This window comes from Cricetulus griseus, chromosome 6 (genome assembly GCF_003668045.3).
Source record: "Cricetulus griseus strain 17A/GY chromosome 6, alternate assembly CriGri-PICRH-1.0, whole genome shotgun sequence".
Classification (NCBI taxonomy): Eukaryota; Metazoa; Chordata; class Mammalia; order Rodentia; family Cricetidae; genus Cricetulus; species Cricetulus griseus.
The window spans coordinates 150,848,380-150,867,910 of NC_048599.1; the positions used below are offsets into that span (position 1 = coordinate 150,848,380).

A 19,531-nucleotide genomic window follows, 5' to 3' on the forward strand; every position below is an offset into this window, starting at 1 on the left:
ATACTACACAGAGATTATTAGAAGGAAGTTCAGGGTCTCAAAGAAAGAGACCACCACTCCAACTGACATGTCTGGAAAAGGCAGATTCAACTCTTGGTCAAGATGGTGTGTTCACGAAGAGGGAACTCACCCAGACAGGAACTTGGGTTTTACTGTAAGGAAGGTGGTCTTTTCCCCATTGACTGGGGTCCCACCTTACCCACTGGCTAGTCTGAAAAGGTACAGAGGAAATGAAGGAGGAAGGGGAGAGGAGGCACTGCTCCAAGGAAAAAAATAACAGTCAAAGCTCCAGGCCATCAAATTCCTAGAGTAGGGACATGGGCATTTGAGTAAAAAAAGGTTTTACTCTGTGGTGAGATAAAAATATTTGAACTCCTTATACTAAACACATTTTTATGGTATTTAGTAGAAAAGACTCATAGTTGGTTTCTTACATAGCCCAAAGAACTCAGCCTGGGTGACCCACCTCCTCTGGCTAAGTCTCACCTACCTTTAGCTACAATTCAACCTGCTCCCCACAAAACAACAACAACAACAAAAACTATCAAGCTGTAAATCCACCAGAGTCTTTTGAAATGTCCTCTCAGTCACACCTAGAGGTGTGTTCACTACCTGATTCCCCATGTGCTTCTTAATCCAATCAAATTGGCAATGAAGATTAATCACCCTGTAGGTTTATTCAGAGAACCCATGAAAGTTCCATCTGCATAACAGTCTGATACCATTCAGAAATCTTCCAGTAGATGGCAATGAAGTTCCATCTAACTGCCATGGGTCCCTTGACCCAGTAAAGTCTGCATTAGAATTGTTTTTCAACCTTTGGAGTTAAAAATGTGTCAAGGGGAAGGAGTGTGTTTTTCTCCTCTTGTTTCCACAAAGGTTGCTTATCGGTTAGCGGTGCCACAAGCTTACATCTTAGCACAAAGTATTGTGGAAATACCATACTGACATTTCTGAGAATATTTTGAAGGATGCAAAATCCACCCAATATGAATAGGTATCTGAACAAAGGGTATTGAGCTATATACTGAGATATATTGAGATAAAGGAATTACAGCAGAGAAGCCTATCAAGTCTGCTAACCCTGGCTTTACATACATGCCTGCAGAACTAGTGTAAGGCAGAGTGTCACTTGCCATCAAAATCTTTTCACTTTCCGAGTGTTATATGATAAAGCGCGAGGTGAACCTTGCGGATTCCATGGCAGGCAAGGGTGGCCGAGGAGGAGGGACAAACATGCCAGGCAGACAGAGATTATCTGAGAAGTTTTATTCGGGGGGCAGGGAGTAAAGAGACACAGAGACAGAGAGAGGGAGAGAAGACAGAGGATAAGAGGCAGACAGGAAAAGTCCTGACTGCCCTAGGGGAACAGAGGGAAAGAGAAGAGAGTGTAAGTGGGTGGGTTCTGTCTTTTAAAGGGGTCCTTTGCACCTGTATGCAGACTACGAAACCATGGACCCTGGACTGACCAGGCATTCTGCCGGGTGACAGAGGCAGGCCAGCATAATGCCTGATCCTTTCACCAAGTGCAATGAGGATTTGAATTGTGAGTTCAGACAGAAGTCACCAGCATCTTACTTGAATTTGTCTTGGATCCCAAATTTTCAATGAGAGGCCGAGAGGCAAGAATTCAGTTTATTGGGGCCTTAACTGGCACCTTCAGTGCTGGTTTAAGGAGAGGAGCTCCATGTTTAGAAGGAACGGGGACCTAGGGCACAGAGGGCTCAAAGGGAGAACCTACTTTGCAGCATCTCAGCAGGGGCACCACCCCCCACGTGCTTCCTTTGGGAACTAGGCTGGTTAAATACTTGGGAGTGAGCAGGCTTCCACCTTCAAAGTTTCCAAGCTGGAAGAGAATACAACCAAGGGGTATTTGGGATCCCAGAAAGGAGGAGGAAGCCCCTGCTGGATAGGTAATTAGACCTCACAGCCAGAGGTAGAGCACTTCTCACTCTGAAAGGGAAAACAGACAGGGAGGGGCTGGGGCTCTTGGGTCCCCCTGGAAAGTCAGCTCCAGGGAGAGTCTTTATAAACTCAACCCACCTCATTGATTAAATTGCAGGCTCCATGTAATCAGAACATTCTAATGGGTGTCTGGGGGCACATTTGAACCTCACATGGCTATCTGCCTGGTTGAGGCCCATGGCCTGTTTGTGAATCCGACTGGGTGGGAGGGTTCTTTTTCCTCTTTTATATGAAGCACATAGGAGCCTCAGCCGCCCTGAACTTCACAGAGAAATAAACTAAGAATTCTTAGAGTTAACTATTACATCCAACCTTAAAACTGTCTTATACAACAATATCTTTAGAATCTTTCCCAAAGGAGCAACACAGCCTGGAATGTTTAACCTCTTTCTAGGCTGTTTTGTTCAAGTTCTGGACCTCAGTATGTCTTTATCTCGTGTGCTTTTAATTCTAAACTTCTTTATGCTATAGCTCATCTTTCTTTCTTGTCTGTTAAAATGTTCATGGTAAGCTACAAGAAAAGAAGACCCTCCCCCCAATTTCTTCCCTAATTTCAGAACATCAGATTTTGCATCCGAAGTTGCCCTGATTTACTTCATAATCTCCAGGGTGGTTGGAGGCTTTGAAAAACCCTAGACCATACCTTGAGTCCATTCCAATCGGTGTAGTCTGGATTTCTGGGACCTAAGCATCTTTACTTAATGAAGCTTCCTAGCTGAGGACAGTTTGTAGTCAGTGCTTACATCTTCTATACTGAGGTCACCCCAGCACAGATCTCCACCTGTTCAAGGAGCTCTGACTCCCTTCCCTGTGGGGTTACAGCCTGTAGAGTCTGGAGCAGCCTGCTTACTGTGATGGTGGAGTCTGGCTGCTCAGTAATGGACTGAGCTGTGTGCTGTGCTCTGTGACCAGATACTGTTTTCCTTAAGTGTGTCATGGTGTGGATTTTTGTGAATGTAATGACAAAGCAAAGAATTTCTTCCATCCTCTGAGTTTGGGCTCTGTGAGGGAGAAATAAAGGTACCAGGAGCCTCCCCACTGTCTTGTTGGTTTGTGACAAGTCTTATTGTGGCTCGGTGAAATGGGCAACAATGTACAGAAGGGCAAGCAGAATGCATAGTGTTGGGGAGCCTGTACCAGTTCTCAACTTTTGTTTTTTCTATTGTTTTCCCTGGTAGTTTGCTTTTCTCTCTCAGATGTGGAATGCCTCAAACTCACAGAAATCTGCCTTCCTCTGCCTCCTAGCAGTGCTGGGATTAAAGGCATTCGCCACTACTGCCCGGTGACCATTGGCACTCATTATCTAAAGCTTCCCATTCACACACACGCGTGCGCACGTGCGCACACACACACACACACACACATACACACAGACACGTCACTCTGTAGTTCTTCCTGTTCTGGAACTTGATGATGTAGACCAGGTGCTGTTGATACTCAAACCATAACCATTAAAATGAATGTCTGATCCCCATGATTCAACCATTTCATCTGTCAGTGTCTACTCTAGACAAGCCCCTTTAGTTTTGAAAGGGGTAAGGTTGCTCATCAATGCATTCATTGTTTGAGATAATAAAAAATGGGAATAAATGAAGTGTTTATTAATAGTTTATTAAACATAATGCTAAATAATTAAAAGTTATGTGTCCTGACCTGCAGGACGTCAACCTGGGGCAAGAGAGTCAGGGAGAGGGAATGGGGACAAGAGACGCAGAAAGAACAACCACAAGACAGGATTCTGATCAAGTGGCAAACTTTACTTTTCTCAGGCTAGCTTATAAAGTCAGGATATGGGGAGGGGCAGAATGGGTTGTTTGTGCACCAGGTGTTAGTATAGGTAGGATATTAGGAAGCCACAAAGAGGATGTTTGGCAGGGTAAAGAGTTCATGAGTAAGAGGTCCAGGAAGGGTTGCCTAGGTGACTGAGCCTGTGGGTGGAGGACTGGTTTGTCCCGACCGCCTCGACCAGCAAGGATGACACAACACTGGAGCTCTTCTTGCAAGCAGTTTATTCAGAACCTTTTTAACAGCGATCTCTCTCCCCGGGCAAACCTCTCCCAGCACTTAAGTAGGCATGGACCACCAACCCTGGCTTGCCACGTGGGCACCATCCATAGGTCCACGCATACGCAAGCAGCTTATGATCATCGCATGAATCTGGCCTTAGCCATATATGGAGTTGTTTTTTTCAGAGAGCGCTCGCTTTCGGGATCACGGAGGGTGGAAGCCAGCGCCATCTTTAAGGTGCGGCTCCATGCAGCTCTCTACAGTTCCCCCTTTTTGTTTTGCAAAGCAACAGGCAAGAGTATAGGTCTGATCTCTGTTAAAATGGAGCATGTACTAATGTCTGTCCAGGTGTCATCCACCCAGAGAACACTAGACCAGCTCGGTGCCCTTTTCACAGAGGTGGGACTTAGACACCAACCCTCATGCAATCAAACTTGCTCTTCTTGAGGCTGATGTATGTTGACCTCAAGTGCAGTGCACAAGCCTCGCATCCTGTGCTCAAATATCTTTTAGAGTAGCTGACCAAGCTTGGGGGGACTGTCCTGCTTCAATGGCCATGAAGGCCTGAATGATCATGGCCACATTGCGACGCTGTGAGACCCTCATGCGACAAATGCACCACAGGCACGCCAGGGAGGCAAGTACCATAAAGCCTGTCAGGGCTCCTATCCCCGCCCACTCCTTAAGATGATTCATGGCTGTGGAGATCCAGGAGGACAGTCCTTCTGCTAGACCAGCGTCCATGCGCGTGGAATTCACGGTCACTATCGCCACCAGCAGCTTTTCCAATTGTTGTTCAAATGCACCAGACCAATTACCTAGAAGATAGCTAGACAATTCTTTAGATAAATTAGCTGCACGAGTAAAGTTTTCATACTGAATGCTGGTTATGCACAGCCCAGGAAACTTCCACTCACATCCAAGTTAAGCTAATTGCCAGAGGACATCAATTTGTTCTTGAACCAAATCTATGCGTTGATTGACAACCATTAGTCCACCTTTTAACTGGCTATCAATTCCAGTTTGTGCCTCCATTGCGTGTGCCACCGAGGCGGATAAATTATTTAACGTTTGAGCTGTCTGTACCGTATGGGTCATGGCAATAGCCGCTACTGTGCTTGCCGTAGCAGTAAGAGCTACAGCGGTGACAATCGCTGCCGTGATTCCAAAATCATTTTTATATCTTAAAAGGCTCATGGCGTTAGGAGCATCCACTGGCACGGGAATCCAGCGTTAGACATAGTTTTTTCTGAAGCTGCCTTCTCAGATCTCTCTCCTCTTGTAGAATCTCAAGGGCGGCTTGGCCACTCTCTACCACTTCACTGCATCTTAGATCTTCCAAGCAACTGCGCACTAGCCTCCAAACTGGTCTAACTCCTTTCCTTAGCGTGCCTTGTTCTGCAGCGAAGTCAAGATCTCTGCCCAACTTTTCCCAGGATGATACATTGAGGTTGCCCGAGACGGCAAACCAGGGAGCAACTACATCACATTCATTTAAAAATCTTTCTAACGTGCTCCCCTTTATTTTCAAGTTCTTTGAACAAAGGAGCTCATTAAGAGCCAGAAAAATTGGGTGCGATGGAGAAGCGCCCATTTTAGAAACCTGTTCGATTCTTATAATTTTACTTTCACTTTTAACTTGTCTGCTCTTGTTGTGGCTCTACTGTCCCGCTCTCCCTTTACCTACAGGTGAGAGCATAAAACCTGCTTTTATCCAGGATCCCCAATCTTACCTGAGGACTTACCGGTGCACCCCCTGACTGCAGCAAGTTCTGGGCTCCACGGAGAGAGAGAATGGAGGAGGTAGTTCCCCGAACGGCCACCACTTGTTGCGACTGCCTCGACCAGCAAGGATGACACAACACCGGAGCTCTTCTTGCAAGCAGTTTATTCAGAACCTTTTTAACAGCAATCTCTCTCTCCGGGAAAGCCTCTCCCAGCCCTTAAGTAGGCATGGACCACCAACCCTGGCTTGCCACGTGGGCACCGTCCATAGGTCCATGCATACACAAGCAGCTTATGATCATCACATGAATCTGGCCTTAGCCATATATGGAGTTGTTTTTTTCAGAGAGCGCTCACTTTTGGGATCACGGAGGGTGGAAGCCAGCGCCATCTTTAAGGTGCGGCTCTACGCAACTCTCTACACTGGGTCAAGTTGTTTCTTTTCTTGAGCTGAGGTTCTAAGGAGCTGCTATGTAAAGGTTAACTATGTGGCCTTCCAAGCATGGCCTAGGATCTCATGCCAAGCCCTGAGATTCGGCTCCCAACATATTCCCCCTTCCTTGTATAAAAAGACGTGGCCAAATTTTTCAGCAGAGGGAGATAGAGGCCTGGCCCCCAATTGGAGAATCCATGTGGATTTTATAAAGGACATTTTTCTCTGATCTCAGGGACAGCTTCTTGGAGCCATCTGAAAGGTAGGACTGTCCAGATTCCTTTTGTGGGGGTGGGGAAGCTTTAGGACATCCACCCCATTGTGCATAGGCATAAGATGAGGTCTCCTTGCAGTACCAGCCAGGTCTGCACCTCTGAAGCTGGCCGTGGGGAAGTGGTTGGTATTGGGCCAGGACAGGCTGAGTGGCAGAGTCCACTTGCTGCTTGACAAAGGCCACAAGTCAATTAAAGGCCCAAGGGCCAAAGGAGATTAGCAAGAGGAGCCCTAGCAAAGGTCCAAGGAGGGAAGGGAGGAGGGTGGCTAACCATGGGGGAGTAGTAGGAATAGGTAGAAGGAAGCAAAAAGGAGCAACAGGAGGTTATTGTTCCATACAAGCGAAGCCAGCCAAGCCAATCATTGAGTCAGTGTCATCAAGGTCATTTTCGGGGGGGGGGGCATGTAGAATGGGTTGATCGGGACATTGGACAGCAGTGTCGGAGACACAGGACCCTCAGCATGTGTTCAGACATACAGCCATCTTCTCCTGATATTGAAGTTACGTCACAACATAACGATATTTAAAACACTGTACTTGCTGTAGAGCCAGAAACTGAAACTGCAGCAACAGAAATAATTACTGACGTGGAAATTCCAGCACTTAGGAAATGCCCCACAAAGTACCCCAAAACAAAGAAGCACGTGGTCAGTGAATGGTTAAGTGAGAAGAATGAGAAGACAGGAAATCTTCAGACAGCTTTCAGAAAGGCCTCTGCGCATAACTACAGATCCAGAGGTCTTAGCTACACAGCTCAATTCTTTGCCAGGTCTCACTTATAGCCCCTCTGTATACTCTATTCCTAAGCATTGTATTAGGTTTATACCACCATTCCTTTAGGAAAAAAAAAGAGAAGAAAAGAAACTACTGAAAACATTTCTGGCTCATGCAAAAAGCAAAAGTAGAAATGCCAAGAGCGGTGATTTGGACAGGGATTTTTTCAGGCCCAAAAGTCTTATAATAGGAGTCCCTCCTGACATCCACATCTCCTTAGCCTCCTGCACTGCAGAGCCAGCTTAGTATCACTGTCAACTCTCTAATTCCATGACCTCACTTGCAGCTTCCCAGCATTCCCCAAGAATCAACAAGGAGAACGTTACCATTGGCCACTGTAACAGTGGACGAATTCGCAAGCCAGGTGCAGAAGCAAAGAAGCGCTGGCAGCTTCAAACATAATAGCATTAAGAAGATGGTGTGGAGCTTTCTTTCTTTTACTTTTTAAACTAACCTAACATGGGCTTCTTACTGATGACCTTTCCCTAACCTGGCCCCATCCCACACTGTTGCACTTCCTGTCTTACAAACCCATCTAGTCTGCCATGTTGCCAGACGATCAACTCTTGGAGGCAGTTGCCAACTCTAGCCCATTTCTTGTCATTAATGGTTCCTCCCTTCGGGAACCATGGACAAAGATCCCCGATAAAGAGGAAGAAGTTTTTTAAATTGTTTCTTTTTGTCCTGAGCTTCTCTCACCATGAGGGATTCTTTGATCCCAGAAAGATATAAATCTTCCTTGTTAAATGCTTGTCCCATTACTCACCTTTTCCACATAGGTGGTACTCATGAACTGAAAGTCCCAAGCATTGGGCAGGCTGCTGGGTCTTCCTCCAACCGAGGCTCACAATCAACCTTGTTGTGGACGCCTCACTGCATGGACGGGCCGGTCCCTCTAATGAGCACTGAAGTTCCCAGATCCCCAACTCTATCCAGCTGCACTTTGGGCGCCAGTTGTCCCAACTTGCAGGATGTCAACCTGGGGCAAGAGAGTCAGGGAGAGGGAATGGGGACAAGAGACGCAGAAAGAACAACTACAAGACAGGATTCTGATCAAGTGGCAAACTTTACTTTTCTCAGGCTAGCTTATATAGTCAGGATATGGGGAGGGGCAGAATGGGTTGTTTGTGCACCAGGTGTTTGTATAGGCAGGATATTAGGAAGCCACAAAGAGGATGTTTGGCAGGGTAAAGAGTTCATGAGTAAGAGGTCCAGGAAGGGTTGGTTGCCTAGGTGACTGAGCCTGTGGATGGAGTTGTTTCTTTTCTTGAGCTGAGGTTCTAAGGAGCTGCTATGTAAAGGTTAACTATGTGGCCTGCCAAGCATGGCCTAGGATCTCATGCCAAGCCCTGAGGTTTGGCTCCCAACTGTTATGTAATACTTCACACAAAATAATAATAGTAGATGAATTTAAATGTAAAAAACATAGAAAGACTTCTAAGATAAATTGTAAAGAAGGCTGTGGAACTGAAAGAATAATATTAAATCAATTCTATGAGGGAAAATAAAATGGCACATACACATAAATGCATAGAAAACAGTTCAGGAGTGTATACAGATTTGAAAAGGTAGTTATGGCTGAAACAGGAGGAGAGGACTTCTTGCTTAGGGCTGTGCTTAACAGATGCCTTCACTATAAGTCAACTATTATTTTACAAATGAATGTGCCCATCCATAGATGAGTACATTTGGCATGTAGACACAAGGATGGTTTTGTTTTGTTTGAAGTCCCATGGAGTAAAATTGTGCCATTTTCAGGAAGACACAACAAGGTGGAGATCATTATGTTAAGTGAAATAAAACAGACTGAGAAACACAAGTTCACTATCATACCCCCTGTGCGTACACACACACACACACACACACACACACACACACACAGAGAGAGAGAGAGAGAGAGAGAGAAGAGAGAGAGAGAGAGAGAGATTTGTTTGGAAGGAGATATAAAAGTAAAATAGTGGAAACAGGAGAAGGGGGAGGGCTTAGGTTACTAGAGAGGTGAATATGATCAAGTCTGACATAGGCATGTGTTGAAATGTGATCATGAGTGAGGTCAATTCTTACTCTACAATATGAGCCCCTAAAGCATGGTGATTTACAGTTTCTTTTAAAAGCAAAGGAACCTGGGGCTGGAAAGATGGCTCAGCAGTTAAGAGTACTTGCTGTGTAGGGTGTGGTTCTGTACTCCTTTAATCCCACAGAGGTTGGCAGATTTCTGTATCAGGCCAGCCAGAGAGACAAAGTGAGACCTTGTCTCAAAAATAAAAATCAAAGCAAATGAACAGAGGACCTGTGTTTGGTTCCCAACACTGAGAGGACACTTCACAACTATCTGTAATGGTAGTCCTAGGACCTGGTACCCTCTTCTGCCCTCCTCAGGTACCAGGCACACAGATGATGCACAGACATATACGTGGGTAAAACACCCATCACATAAAAATTCAAAAACATAGAAACAAGTGAGTCATATGCCAATCTGACTAATTATTTGGCAGTTTGTGCAAGCTGTGGCATTGCCTTTTGAGATATGGATGTTTTGTTTGTTGTTTTGTTTTGTTTTCAGCTTTATTATGTATACACTTTTCTGCCTGCAGTCCAGAAGAGGGCGCCAGATCTCATTACAGATGGTTCTATGTGGTTGCTGGGAATTGACCTCTGGAAGAGCAGCCAGAGCTTTAAACCACTGAGCCATCTCTCCAGCCCAAGAAGTGAGGTTTTTTAGGAACTCAGTAGACCTGTATCATCCTCCCTCAGCTTAGGCACAAACCACATTTAATTTGGTTCAAGGACCATCAAACTGTACTTAAGAGGATCAGTAGCAGTCTTGTGATTGTCACCATTTAAGCAAAAAGTCAAGTGCAGTGCAACAAGGCAGACGGCCCTTGACTTTTCCAGAGTGTCCTTCACCAGCATTCTTGGCCTGCTTTTGTGCTCTGAGAAATCTGGGTGGGAGTTGAACCGTGGCACTTGTTCAGCTCCCTGTAAGCCATGCTATGCCAGGAGGCACTGGAAGGAGTTCTTTAGACTGTGGGTTTGTGTGAACTAAACTTTGGTCAGTGCTTCAGTGGGGTTTATAATGGAGTCACCAAGAGAGAAGATGTTGTTACTTCTTACTGCACCTTCTGGGCCATCACCTGTGTTCTTCCCTCCATAAATGTGCTGCTGGCTTCCTTCTTCTTGTTACTCGGTCAGAATCTCTGCTGCGTGTGCTATTCATTGATTTGACTTTTTTCCTTTTTGAGCAGAAAAGGCTTTTTGGCTTCTGATACATTTTTAAATGCTGTTTTGTGCTTGGTACACAGTTGGTGCTCAATAAATATTGGTTGAATTTGACTTAATGAAATATTTATTGAGTTTCCATTATGACCAAAGAGTATGTAGTGAAGACAGTAATGATTGTAGACACTCCCTGCCCCATGGAGATCAGTATTATGTGAGAGAGGTGAGCAGCCTTCAGCAAGAGAGGCCAGGCATGGAGGTGCACAGACCCTGATGACCCTATGATGGATGTTTCACTCCAGAATTAATCAGTGGCCTGTGAGCAATTCAAAATATAGGTCTATGTTGCAACTTCAGAGAGACTCCATGAACTGAAAAATGGCTCCATGGACTGAATTATTTGTTCACCCCCCCTTCCACGACCCCACCAGGATGTAAAAGGAGAATGTGGTAAGAGGAATTCCTGAGGTGAAGTGACCACAGACATCTATGTGGCAGAGGGTGACTAGTGATGTCTTTTGTATTTTCTATTCTTTCTATCTTGCAAACACCCACAAGCTTTTTTAGTACCTTTAGTGTATTCAAGAGACAGATTTAGGAGAGGGTGAATGGTATGACAATCATCAGTGACATGTTCTGTGGCCTCCTGAGATGTGCAGAGAACACTGCTTCTCCCCTTGCTACCTCTCAACTCTATCTCTGTCACCATCACTAACTGTCCGTCATCAAATTTTGCTTTATTACAAAATCCAGGGAAAGAGGTCCTGATATATTTGCTTCTTAGTCTCCTTGATTATTGATGGTAACTTGATGAAATATTTTTTACATTGTACATGCAAATCAAATTGTGAAATAAATATAAGCAAGTTGTTTTCTTATATCCTGGAAGGACATTGCATGCCATCCTGTGTGGAAAATACAGTGGCTCCAAGAGGGTTTTAAATCTTACTACCTTCAATAAGTCAAAATTTTACAGGTGACTTCTTATAGGTGAAAAATAGGCCATTGTGTTAAATGGTCCTTAAGGGATAGAGAGAGGAAGCCATAGGCAGTGCTCAGGCAAGCATGCCCTGCCAGCAAGGGCCAGAAAGCTAGACGTTAAATGGTGGGATAGGAAGCTATTTTTGTTTGTTTGGTGATATTAGACGATAAACTCAGGGCTTCCTGTTCTCAAATCTTGAGGTCTACTACTGAGCCACATCCCAGCCCTATGCTAATAAGTTTAAGCAGGTAGTCTCCTACCACTGAGCCACATCCTCAACCACTCACTGGTGCACTTTAAACAAGAACTCTCTGTCTGGGTGGTGCCTTTAGCCCCAGCACATTCCACTTGGATGTTCAGCCCTTTTAAGCCTCCTATCACTGAGATTCTCTTTGTTTGAAATCTCATCCCCCTCCTCAGTCCTTGACTTCTTTGAGTCTGATGAATTTGCTAGTGTGGCTCACACTAGCTCAGTGAAGCATTTTTTTACATTTCCTGTTTACTATATTAATAAAACATTGGATGTAGAATACATTCAAGAAATGAAGAGGGCAAGAAGGACCGTTGTGGGTTTGGTGTAAACATTCCTCTTGCTGCACTCCAAGCACCTTCAGTCTCCATCTTTGTTCAGGAGATTGGTCAGCCATTGTGGGGCCTGTGGTTTAGGAAGTGTGCTTGTTAGTGTGCACGTTTTGGATTTCCTTTGTAAAGAGGCTGGGATGATACTTTGTAACCTGTAAGAGAACCCGCGCTCCAGCCGAAGCCCAGGCGGCAGGTGCCCAGGCCAGCCCACATGAGCGTGGGCCGCAGGCACTTCCTCCCTGAGCCACGCCTGCCTGCATGCCCAGAGACTGCTGACTAAAGGAGAGACACCAATGAGGAAAGGACAATGCAGCAGAGAGTCAGCCACCTGAGCCAATGAGATCTTGGGAAGGGGTATAAATGCAGATCTAACTTCTTTAATAAACGAGTCTGCAGCATGCTCTGCTACTCACTGACTCCCAGGGCCTGAGGTGCTGCATCTTCTCACTTCCTCCCCCAAGGGGTGTCCAAGCAGGGTCAGTAACCAGAGGCCAAAAGGAGAGATTTTAATTTTAATTTAAAATAAACTTTTCTAACATGCAAAGACATTTAGTCAAGCAAATGATAACACACATCGGTAATCCCAGCCTGGACTGAGGTGAAAGGACCATGAGTTTGAGGCCAGCCTGGGCTACAAAGCAAGACATTGTCCTAAAAAAAACAAACAAGCAGACAAAAACCAATAAAGCAATAAAGAAAAGAAAATCTCATCACCAGGCCTTGCCTGGTAACCTTGCTTCCCAGTTGGAGCAGGCCTAGCAACAGTAACAACACAGCTGCTTTGTGTTCTGAAACCCTTGCAGCTGCCTCCACTGCCACCACCAGCGTTGAAGAGTGAGAGCCCCTGTGCCTGGTAGCAAGCCACACTGACTGCCAGTGTATGCTAGGGAAGCTGAGTCCCATGACCTGCACTTGTGGGGTCAATATAGACTGTGTAGTCTAGGCATAGTTTGGAGATTAGTATGACTGCAGTGTCACAGCTTGGTGTGGTCTTTCTGGCCATGTGTCTGTGATTGAGTAATCTGCAGTGTTCTGGTACCACCTTGGAGCTGCACCTATTAGTATTTATTTGTTCTCTCACTGACATCACTTTTTCTGCATTATTGTTTCCCTAACAAAGCTTTAGACTGTAAGGTTTTGGTATAAACTCTGTTGTTATATGTATAAGAAATAGATTGCTAATGTCCATTTTCAGTGTGAGGTTCAACTAGAGCCCAGCAGTTACAGATGAGGTGTTGATGGTGCTGGGCCCCTCTCTCTTCTAGCTGGCAGTGGCTCCTGCTTGTGTCAGAACTCTGAAAGCTACAAGTAATCTGCTAAGCAACTGAGTCCACTATGAGAAAAGAGGGCAGCCTCAGCCCCAAAGTATTCATTAGATAAGGCTTTGTATCCTAAACCAACAAGGTGGGGAATTTAGAAGGGGGCAAGTCCCAACCCATGGGAGAAGGACACAAGAACGTCTTGCAATTAGGTAACTTTAAAATAAAACACACTAGTTTTGGCCTCTCCTTTACACTGGTGCCCCTCTCTGTAGAACTGTATTTTAAAAATGCGTTCATTCTTACTAGTCTCTTATTCCTCACATTGGGAAATCGAAATTACTTGAAAATGCAGAGAAATAAAAAGAACACAATTCAAAATCCACAATCCCACCAATGTGAAATGCAGCGCTACTAAGGCTGTTTCCTGTCTCCCTCTTCTCCCTATTTCCTCCCCCCACCCATTTCATCCTCCTGCTCCCCCATCTCCACCTCCACTCCTCCTCCTCAGACCTCTCCTTTAAACAGATTGAATCACCAAAATAGAGGCTAGGAAGAAATAATTTGGAAGAGATATGACTGAAGAAGACTTGATGACTTTAATATAAAGAAACAACATTTACAGTGAAAATGGTGGATAAATAGATAAAAAATAAGCAGGAAAATTAGAAATGTTAGAAGTTAGGACCACAAGATTACATACCAGGACTGGGGATATACTTCAGCAAGGCTTTACCCCCAGGACTGGGAGGGTGAAAAAGACAAGCTCAAAGCAACAACAACAACAAAAATCAAATCCTCACTTCTGTTGTTAGTTCAGCACGGTGATGCATACCTGTGAGCCAAGATCATGGGTTTCAGGCCAACCAGGCTTACCTGACAAGACCCTGAGAGGCTGGGTTCAGAAGAGTTCTGTCTGACAGGAAATGCCCAGGATGCAAGGCTGTGCTGTGGAATTCCCACCTTCCCAGAAGGATGTTGTGTCTGAGAGAAGAACAAAGCCACTGCTCTGGGCAGACACTCATGGAAGCACATTTATTCTGCCAGAAAAGAAACAAGGTATGTTTGTTGGAGAAGAAACAGAAGTGAGAGGAGGCAGTAGTGAAGCAAACTAAGTTTATTGTGCTTGCCCAGACTAACATATGATAACAACATCTTGAATTTTCATAAGAAGTTGTTTGGCAGTGGGGAGAAGGGATTGTAAACAAACATGTATAATATATAAATATGTTTTTGTAACACACCTGTGGGCATCGATTGGCATTGGAAGGTGCTACATGAATGCAGTATGGCCCAGCACCATGCTCAGTTCTCATCACCACTGTTTGCCCACTACTTCTGGATGGGTGGCAAGAGAAGTTTGGGGAGATGTCTTTTTGGTGGAGTCCAAAGTTACTTTGTGACAACACTCAAATATGGTGAGCATAACATGTAATTTATTCTCCTCAGAAGAACACTGTAGTTTGCCATATCTCATTTACATGCACAGCAAGATCATTTGTCATGATTAGAGGGAGTGGTGAAGGAATGATTGGCATGCTTCTAAAAACGTTAAAAGCTCTGAAGAGAGGCTCTAACGCCAGCTGCAGGCATGAACAATGGTGTGCATTTCAATAATCAATAGCAAATGACCCATGAATCCGAGAGCTGCTTTCTTAGGGAGCTCGTAATGGGTTTATTCCTTTCCTTTCCAGCTCATTAACAACCCGTGTTTGAAAATAGGTCTGAACCTGGGTGGCTCCCTCTTAAGAAGGATCTGTATTTGCATGTTGGAGAGCTAAATGTGCAATGCTGGGCCCCATGCAGGGTGTCTCAAAGCTTCTGAGGTAACAGTGGGTTCCCACGACAGATGCAGCCCTACTATGTGGACGCACCTAGCAGAGTTCTTAAAATCAAGTGAATTTATCTCCAATGTTTAACAAACAGATTTCATGTGCAATAAAAGATTTCAGGTTCCTTTACAAAAATATGGAAAACTGAAGAAAAAAAAAAAAGAAGGAAAACTGGCTGTCTTGGGTCTGTGTTTTTACCAAGTGCCCAGTGACTGTTCCTCTTCTGAGCAAGCATGGGTTCTCCAGCCTGCTCTGTTTTTTTCCTCTGTTCCTGAATTCTGTGGCACTTGGGATCATTCCTCCATCTCTATAAGCTCTTCCCCTCCATCCTTTCATTCTCACCTCCTATCCTATTTCCATGGGCAGAATTTTGCTTCCCCCAAACTCCATGTTGTAAAGCAAAATGTGGCAGCTTCTGACTTACGGCCAGACTTTATGCTCAAGCAAGGTGTAGAGAGCCAAGGAAACCGGAAAGGATCAGACAGTGCTGCTGTGGCACTTAGAGGGGATCTGCAGAATGCTCTAGAAGCTGAAAAGGGGGGCAGATGGGGACAGGGGGTGCTGGCCTGACCTGGTCCTTCTTCTGTTAGACCCCCAAAAACTCAAGTATCCGGGGTCCCAGGCCACGTTCGCGGTCACCCCAATCACCAGGCGGATTCGAGAGTTTGCTGCAAACTGCACGAGGCTTTATTGTAATTTAACGAGCTAACCCCATGTTAGCTCGGGTCTTTCACCCACCCACCATGGCGGATGGCCAGAAAAGACGGCTCCTGGGGGCTCCCAAAAGATCTTATAGGGCAGCGTAAGGGGAGTGTCTAGGGGTACGCACAGGCTTACGATTGGTGTGCCTCCAGCCTTGGAGGGCTTGCCCTGTGTTGATTGGTCAACTGGTTGTTATGGCCCATAGGCCCTCCCAGGGTGGTTGCTATGCTCTCTACGCCATTGCTGTGCACTTGTCCGTAAAGCACACCCAGGGTCGTAAAGCATAGCGCCACCAGCTAACTTCTGATTGGTTCCTTGTCACAAGACAGGCATCTGACTTTCTAGTGTCTAGAACAAGGTCATAGAAGCACATGTTCGACTGTTATGGCTGCCGAAAGGGAAGCTGGTTCCTTCACTTCACTACCAGCAAAAGTCTTCAACAGTCACCTGCCCACTCATGTCTTTCCTGGGTGCTCAGCAGGGTGCCACTGCATGTCCTGTTTCCTCAGCACAGTTTCTCTGATGAGGATCCCATGCCCTGTGGCTCGTCCTGGGGAGCAGAGAGATGTGCTCACTTTCACTGTCTGGAAAGAGGATGTTTGAGGTCAGTCATTTGGGAGGTTGACTGCTTTTGAATCTAGTCTATTCTTTTCTGCTTCAAAAAACAGTTTGCCTATAGACATAACAGAGGGATCAGATGAAGCAGCCAATGTCCTGCTTCTTTTTCCTCCATGGACACTGATAAAGACTACTAGCAGGAAGTGAAGTCTGTTTTGAGAACTTGGCTGTGTTGCAGGACCCTCTTGTCCGTCTCTGGTTCCAGTACACTTTGTTGGATTGGGGCATAAGTATTACAGCTGAGAGTGAGGATGGGAAAAGCCTACCTTTTGATTCTGACTGTCAGCTCTCTGGGTATTTTTGTTTTCTGCTTTAAAAATTAGGCAGAGAGATGCAGTTGTGGTGTACACCTTTAATCCCAGTACTCTGAAGGTCAAGGCAGGCAGATCTCTGTGAGTTCAAGGCCAGTCTGGTCTATAGAGCAAATTCCAGGACAGCCAGAGCTACAGAGAGAAGCCTGGTTTCAGAATAAATAAATTAAATAAATAAATAAATAAATAAAAAACAAAAAATAAGCAAGAGAGACTATGTAACTAGTAGTTACATAGTCTGCTGGCTAGTGTTCTGGGTCTTTGTGGCAGGTTTGAAAAAAAAACCTAATGAATAAATGCAGGAAAATAAAGAAGAAATGAACTCAGGTAGAAGAAATTATGTGTGGAGAAGAGGGAGAAATGAGGGAAGCAGAGAGGAAAGATTAAAAAAAAATCAGAGAAGAGATAGTAGGAATGAGAAGGGAGAGAGAGGCAGAGGGAATCAATGAAAGAATGAATGGATGAACAGAGAAAGTAAGCAAGTGAGCAACAGATTATAAATAAGCAAATCACAGGGAAAGGGAATTGACTTCTGTCTATTTGATTCTGCCCTGCATGCTAGTTAGTCTCCATGGTGATGGGACACAGTGATGGCGGGGTGGCTGGCATCTTGGAGCAAAGCAGTTCAGAGCCAGTCAAAGACAGTGTAGTGGGACAACTCTGTACTTGGTCTACCTTCACCCTCAGAAGGTAGGAATCAACTCTGAGAAGACCTCTTCTGGCTGCCTTCGTTAGGGACCCTCCCAAACTGGGCAAGAGTTGTCTCTTGTGTTCTCTGGGGTCCCTTGGACTGTCATAGTTTAGTCTATTCAAACTATATTCTATGGATTGAAAGCTGTTTGGGGGAGTATTATCTCAAGGGTCCTTTACGCAACAACAAGCTGTTCTATGAATGCTGCTGTCAGTAAATGAAGAGGAAATGTATTCAGAACTAATAAATTATATTGAAATATAACTAGGAGCATATTAAAAGGGCAATAGAGTGACATATGCTTCTCCATTAATATAATGGTGGCCCTAACAGGCATCATAATTGCAAGACAATGAATGTGGTACCCACATCTACTGTGCTGCAGTGTGGAGACACTGGGGCTGTGAGGACCTTCCTCACCAGCAGTACAGATACCGTTATGGAAAGGTGTTACAAGTTCAGTTCAGTTACAAGTTAGTAAATACAAAAATGGAATTTTCCATTCAGGCTCACACTCCCTGGGTTCTAGTGGCCCGTTGGGAGTTTTTTTGAACTTGCATTAGGCATCCTCCTGCATCTCCACCCTACCTCTTGTCCTCCTTTCTTCGCTAATTTTGCCTCAATTTCTTGAACTTCTGGAAGTTTGTATGTGACCATGATAAATGTCTCCTAAATCAGTGTTTTTGTATCCATTGTCTCAGCTGCCCACAATGCTCTTCTACAGAGTCCTGGTCCTTCACCTCTGCTCACTTCCTTACAGCAGCCTTTCCTAGAATCTTTCCTAGAATCCCTGATTGTAAGCCCAGCACATCCCTTGGCCCTTGAGCCCCAGATGAACACATGGATGCTATATTAGTTATAATACTGTTGATCAGTGATAATACTGTTGGTCTTCTTATTGGCTAGCTCTGGCTTAATTATTAAACTATAACTACTAGCCTATGTATTTCTACATGGTCTTATCTTATGGGAGAATGCCTGACTCGTATTCTCTCTTCCCTCCTGGGCTCCCATGACAATTCTTACTGCCTATACTTCCCAGAATTCTCTTCTTCTGGTAGCCCTGCCTATCCTTCCTGCCTGGCCACTAGCCAAACAGTGCTTTAATCATTAATCAATGAGAGAAACATATGTACAGAAGGGTAACCTCATCACCTGATGACAAAGTTGTTCCTTGTTTGCTCCAGAGTGTACATATGACTTATAGTTTCTAGTTAAGAATCAAACACATAAAAGCACAGAGAATCACATATCTACCCAAGAGGATGCTAAGCCCCACAGAGACTGGGCCCCTTTGATGAACCCAGAGCTGAAACACCAATCACCTAGCAAAGACTGATAATGCTTATAGAATGGATGAGTGAATGCAGACTGAGACCTCACCTAATAAATCAGCATTTGTGCTTTCAACACTTGACTCTATGCCTGATACATGGTGGGTGAGGGTACAGTGATAGATCCAAGAATAAAAAAGCTAGCTGGATACTCCCAAGGTTGAAGGTCAGGTTGAAACTCACAGATATACTGGGCTTCAGCCTGACTGGCAAACCTACCTTACTGAGACATTGTGCAGCTCTTGGATGGCCTTCCAAGGCAGCTGCTTAAGTTTACTTCATGTTCTTTTAGTTTGATCCCATCTGTTTTTTTGGTGTCTAGTTTGAAAGCAGCTGATTTAGGGGTTGAGTCTTAAGCACATGATTGTGTTGAGCTCCTGGGCTGTGTCACCATCAGAGCCACCTCTAGTTGGGTTCGGTGTCTTGAGGAGCTAGGACTGGGTTAGGATGTGAGGCCATCTCTTCTAAGCTGGAAGAACTACCTCTATACTGAGGACCTCCACAGGACTCATCTCTTCTGATCCATGGCTTTTACCTTCAATTTGTATTTATTGTGTGTGTGTATCTCTCTCTCTCTCTCTCTCTCTCTCTCTCTCTCTCTCTCTGTGTGTGTGTGTGTGTGTGTGTGTGTGTGTGTGTGTGTGTGTGTGTGTGAGACAGGGTGCATGTTGAGGCCAGATAGCATTCCTGTTGAGTTGAGTCTTCTTTTATGTGAGCTTCAGGGATTGAACTTGGGTCATCAGATTTACTCTGCAAATTCTTTATTCACTGAACCATCTTGCCATCCTTTTTTCTGGATTCTTTTGATTTTTAAGCAACTGTG

At 44.9% G+C, this 19,531-nt stretch overlaps 1 long non-coding RNA gene across 1 annotated transcript; it reads right to left on the reverse strand.

Annotated features, from left to right (window-relative positions):
• Positions 1 to 6,274: 6,274 nt before the first annotated feature.
• On the reverse strand, positions 6,275 to 15,686 carry LOC118239106. The gene is made up of 3 exons (XR_004770627.1): positions 15,624 to 15,686; positions 14,097 to 14,260; positions 6,275 to 8,157 (listed from the first exon to the last, which is right to left on the reverse strand). It is a non-coding gene; the product is annotated as an uncharacterized LOC118239106 (long non-coding RNA).
• Positions 15,687 to 19,531: the final 3,845 nt, after the last annotated feature.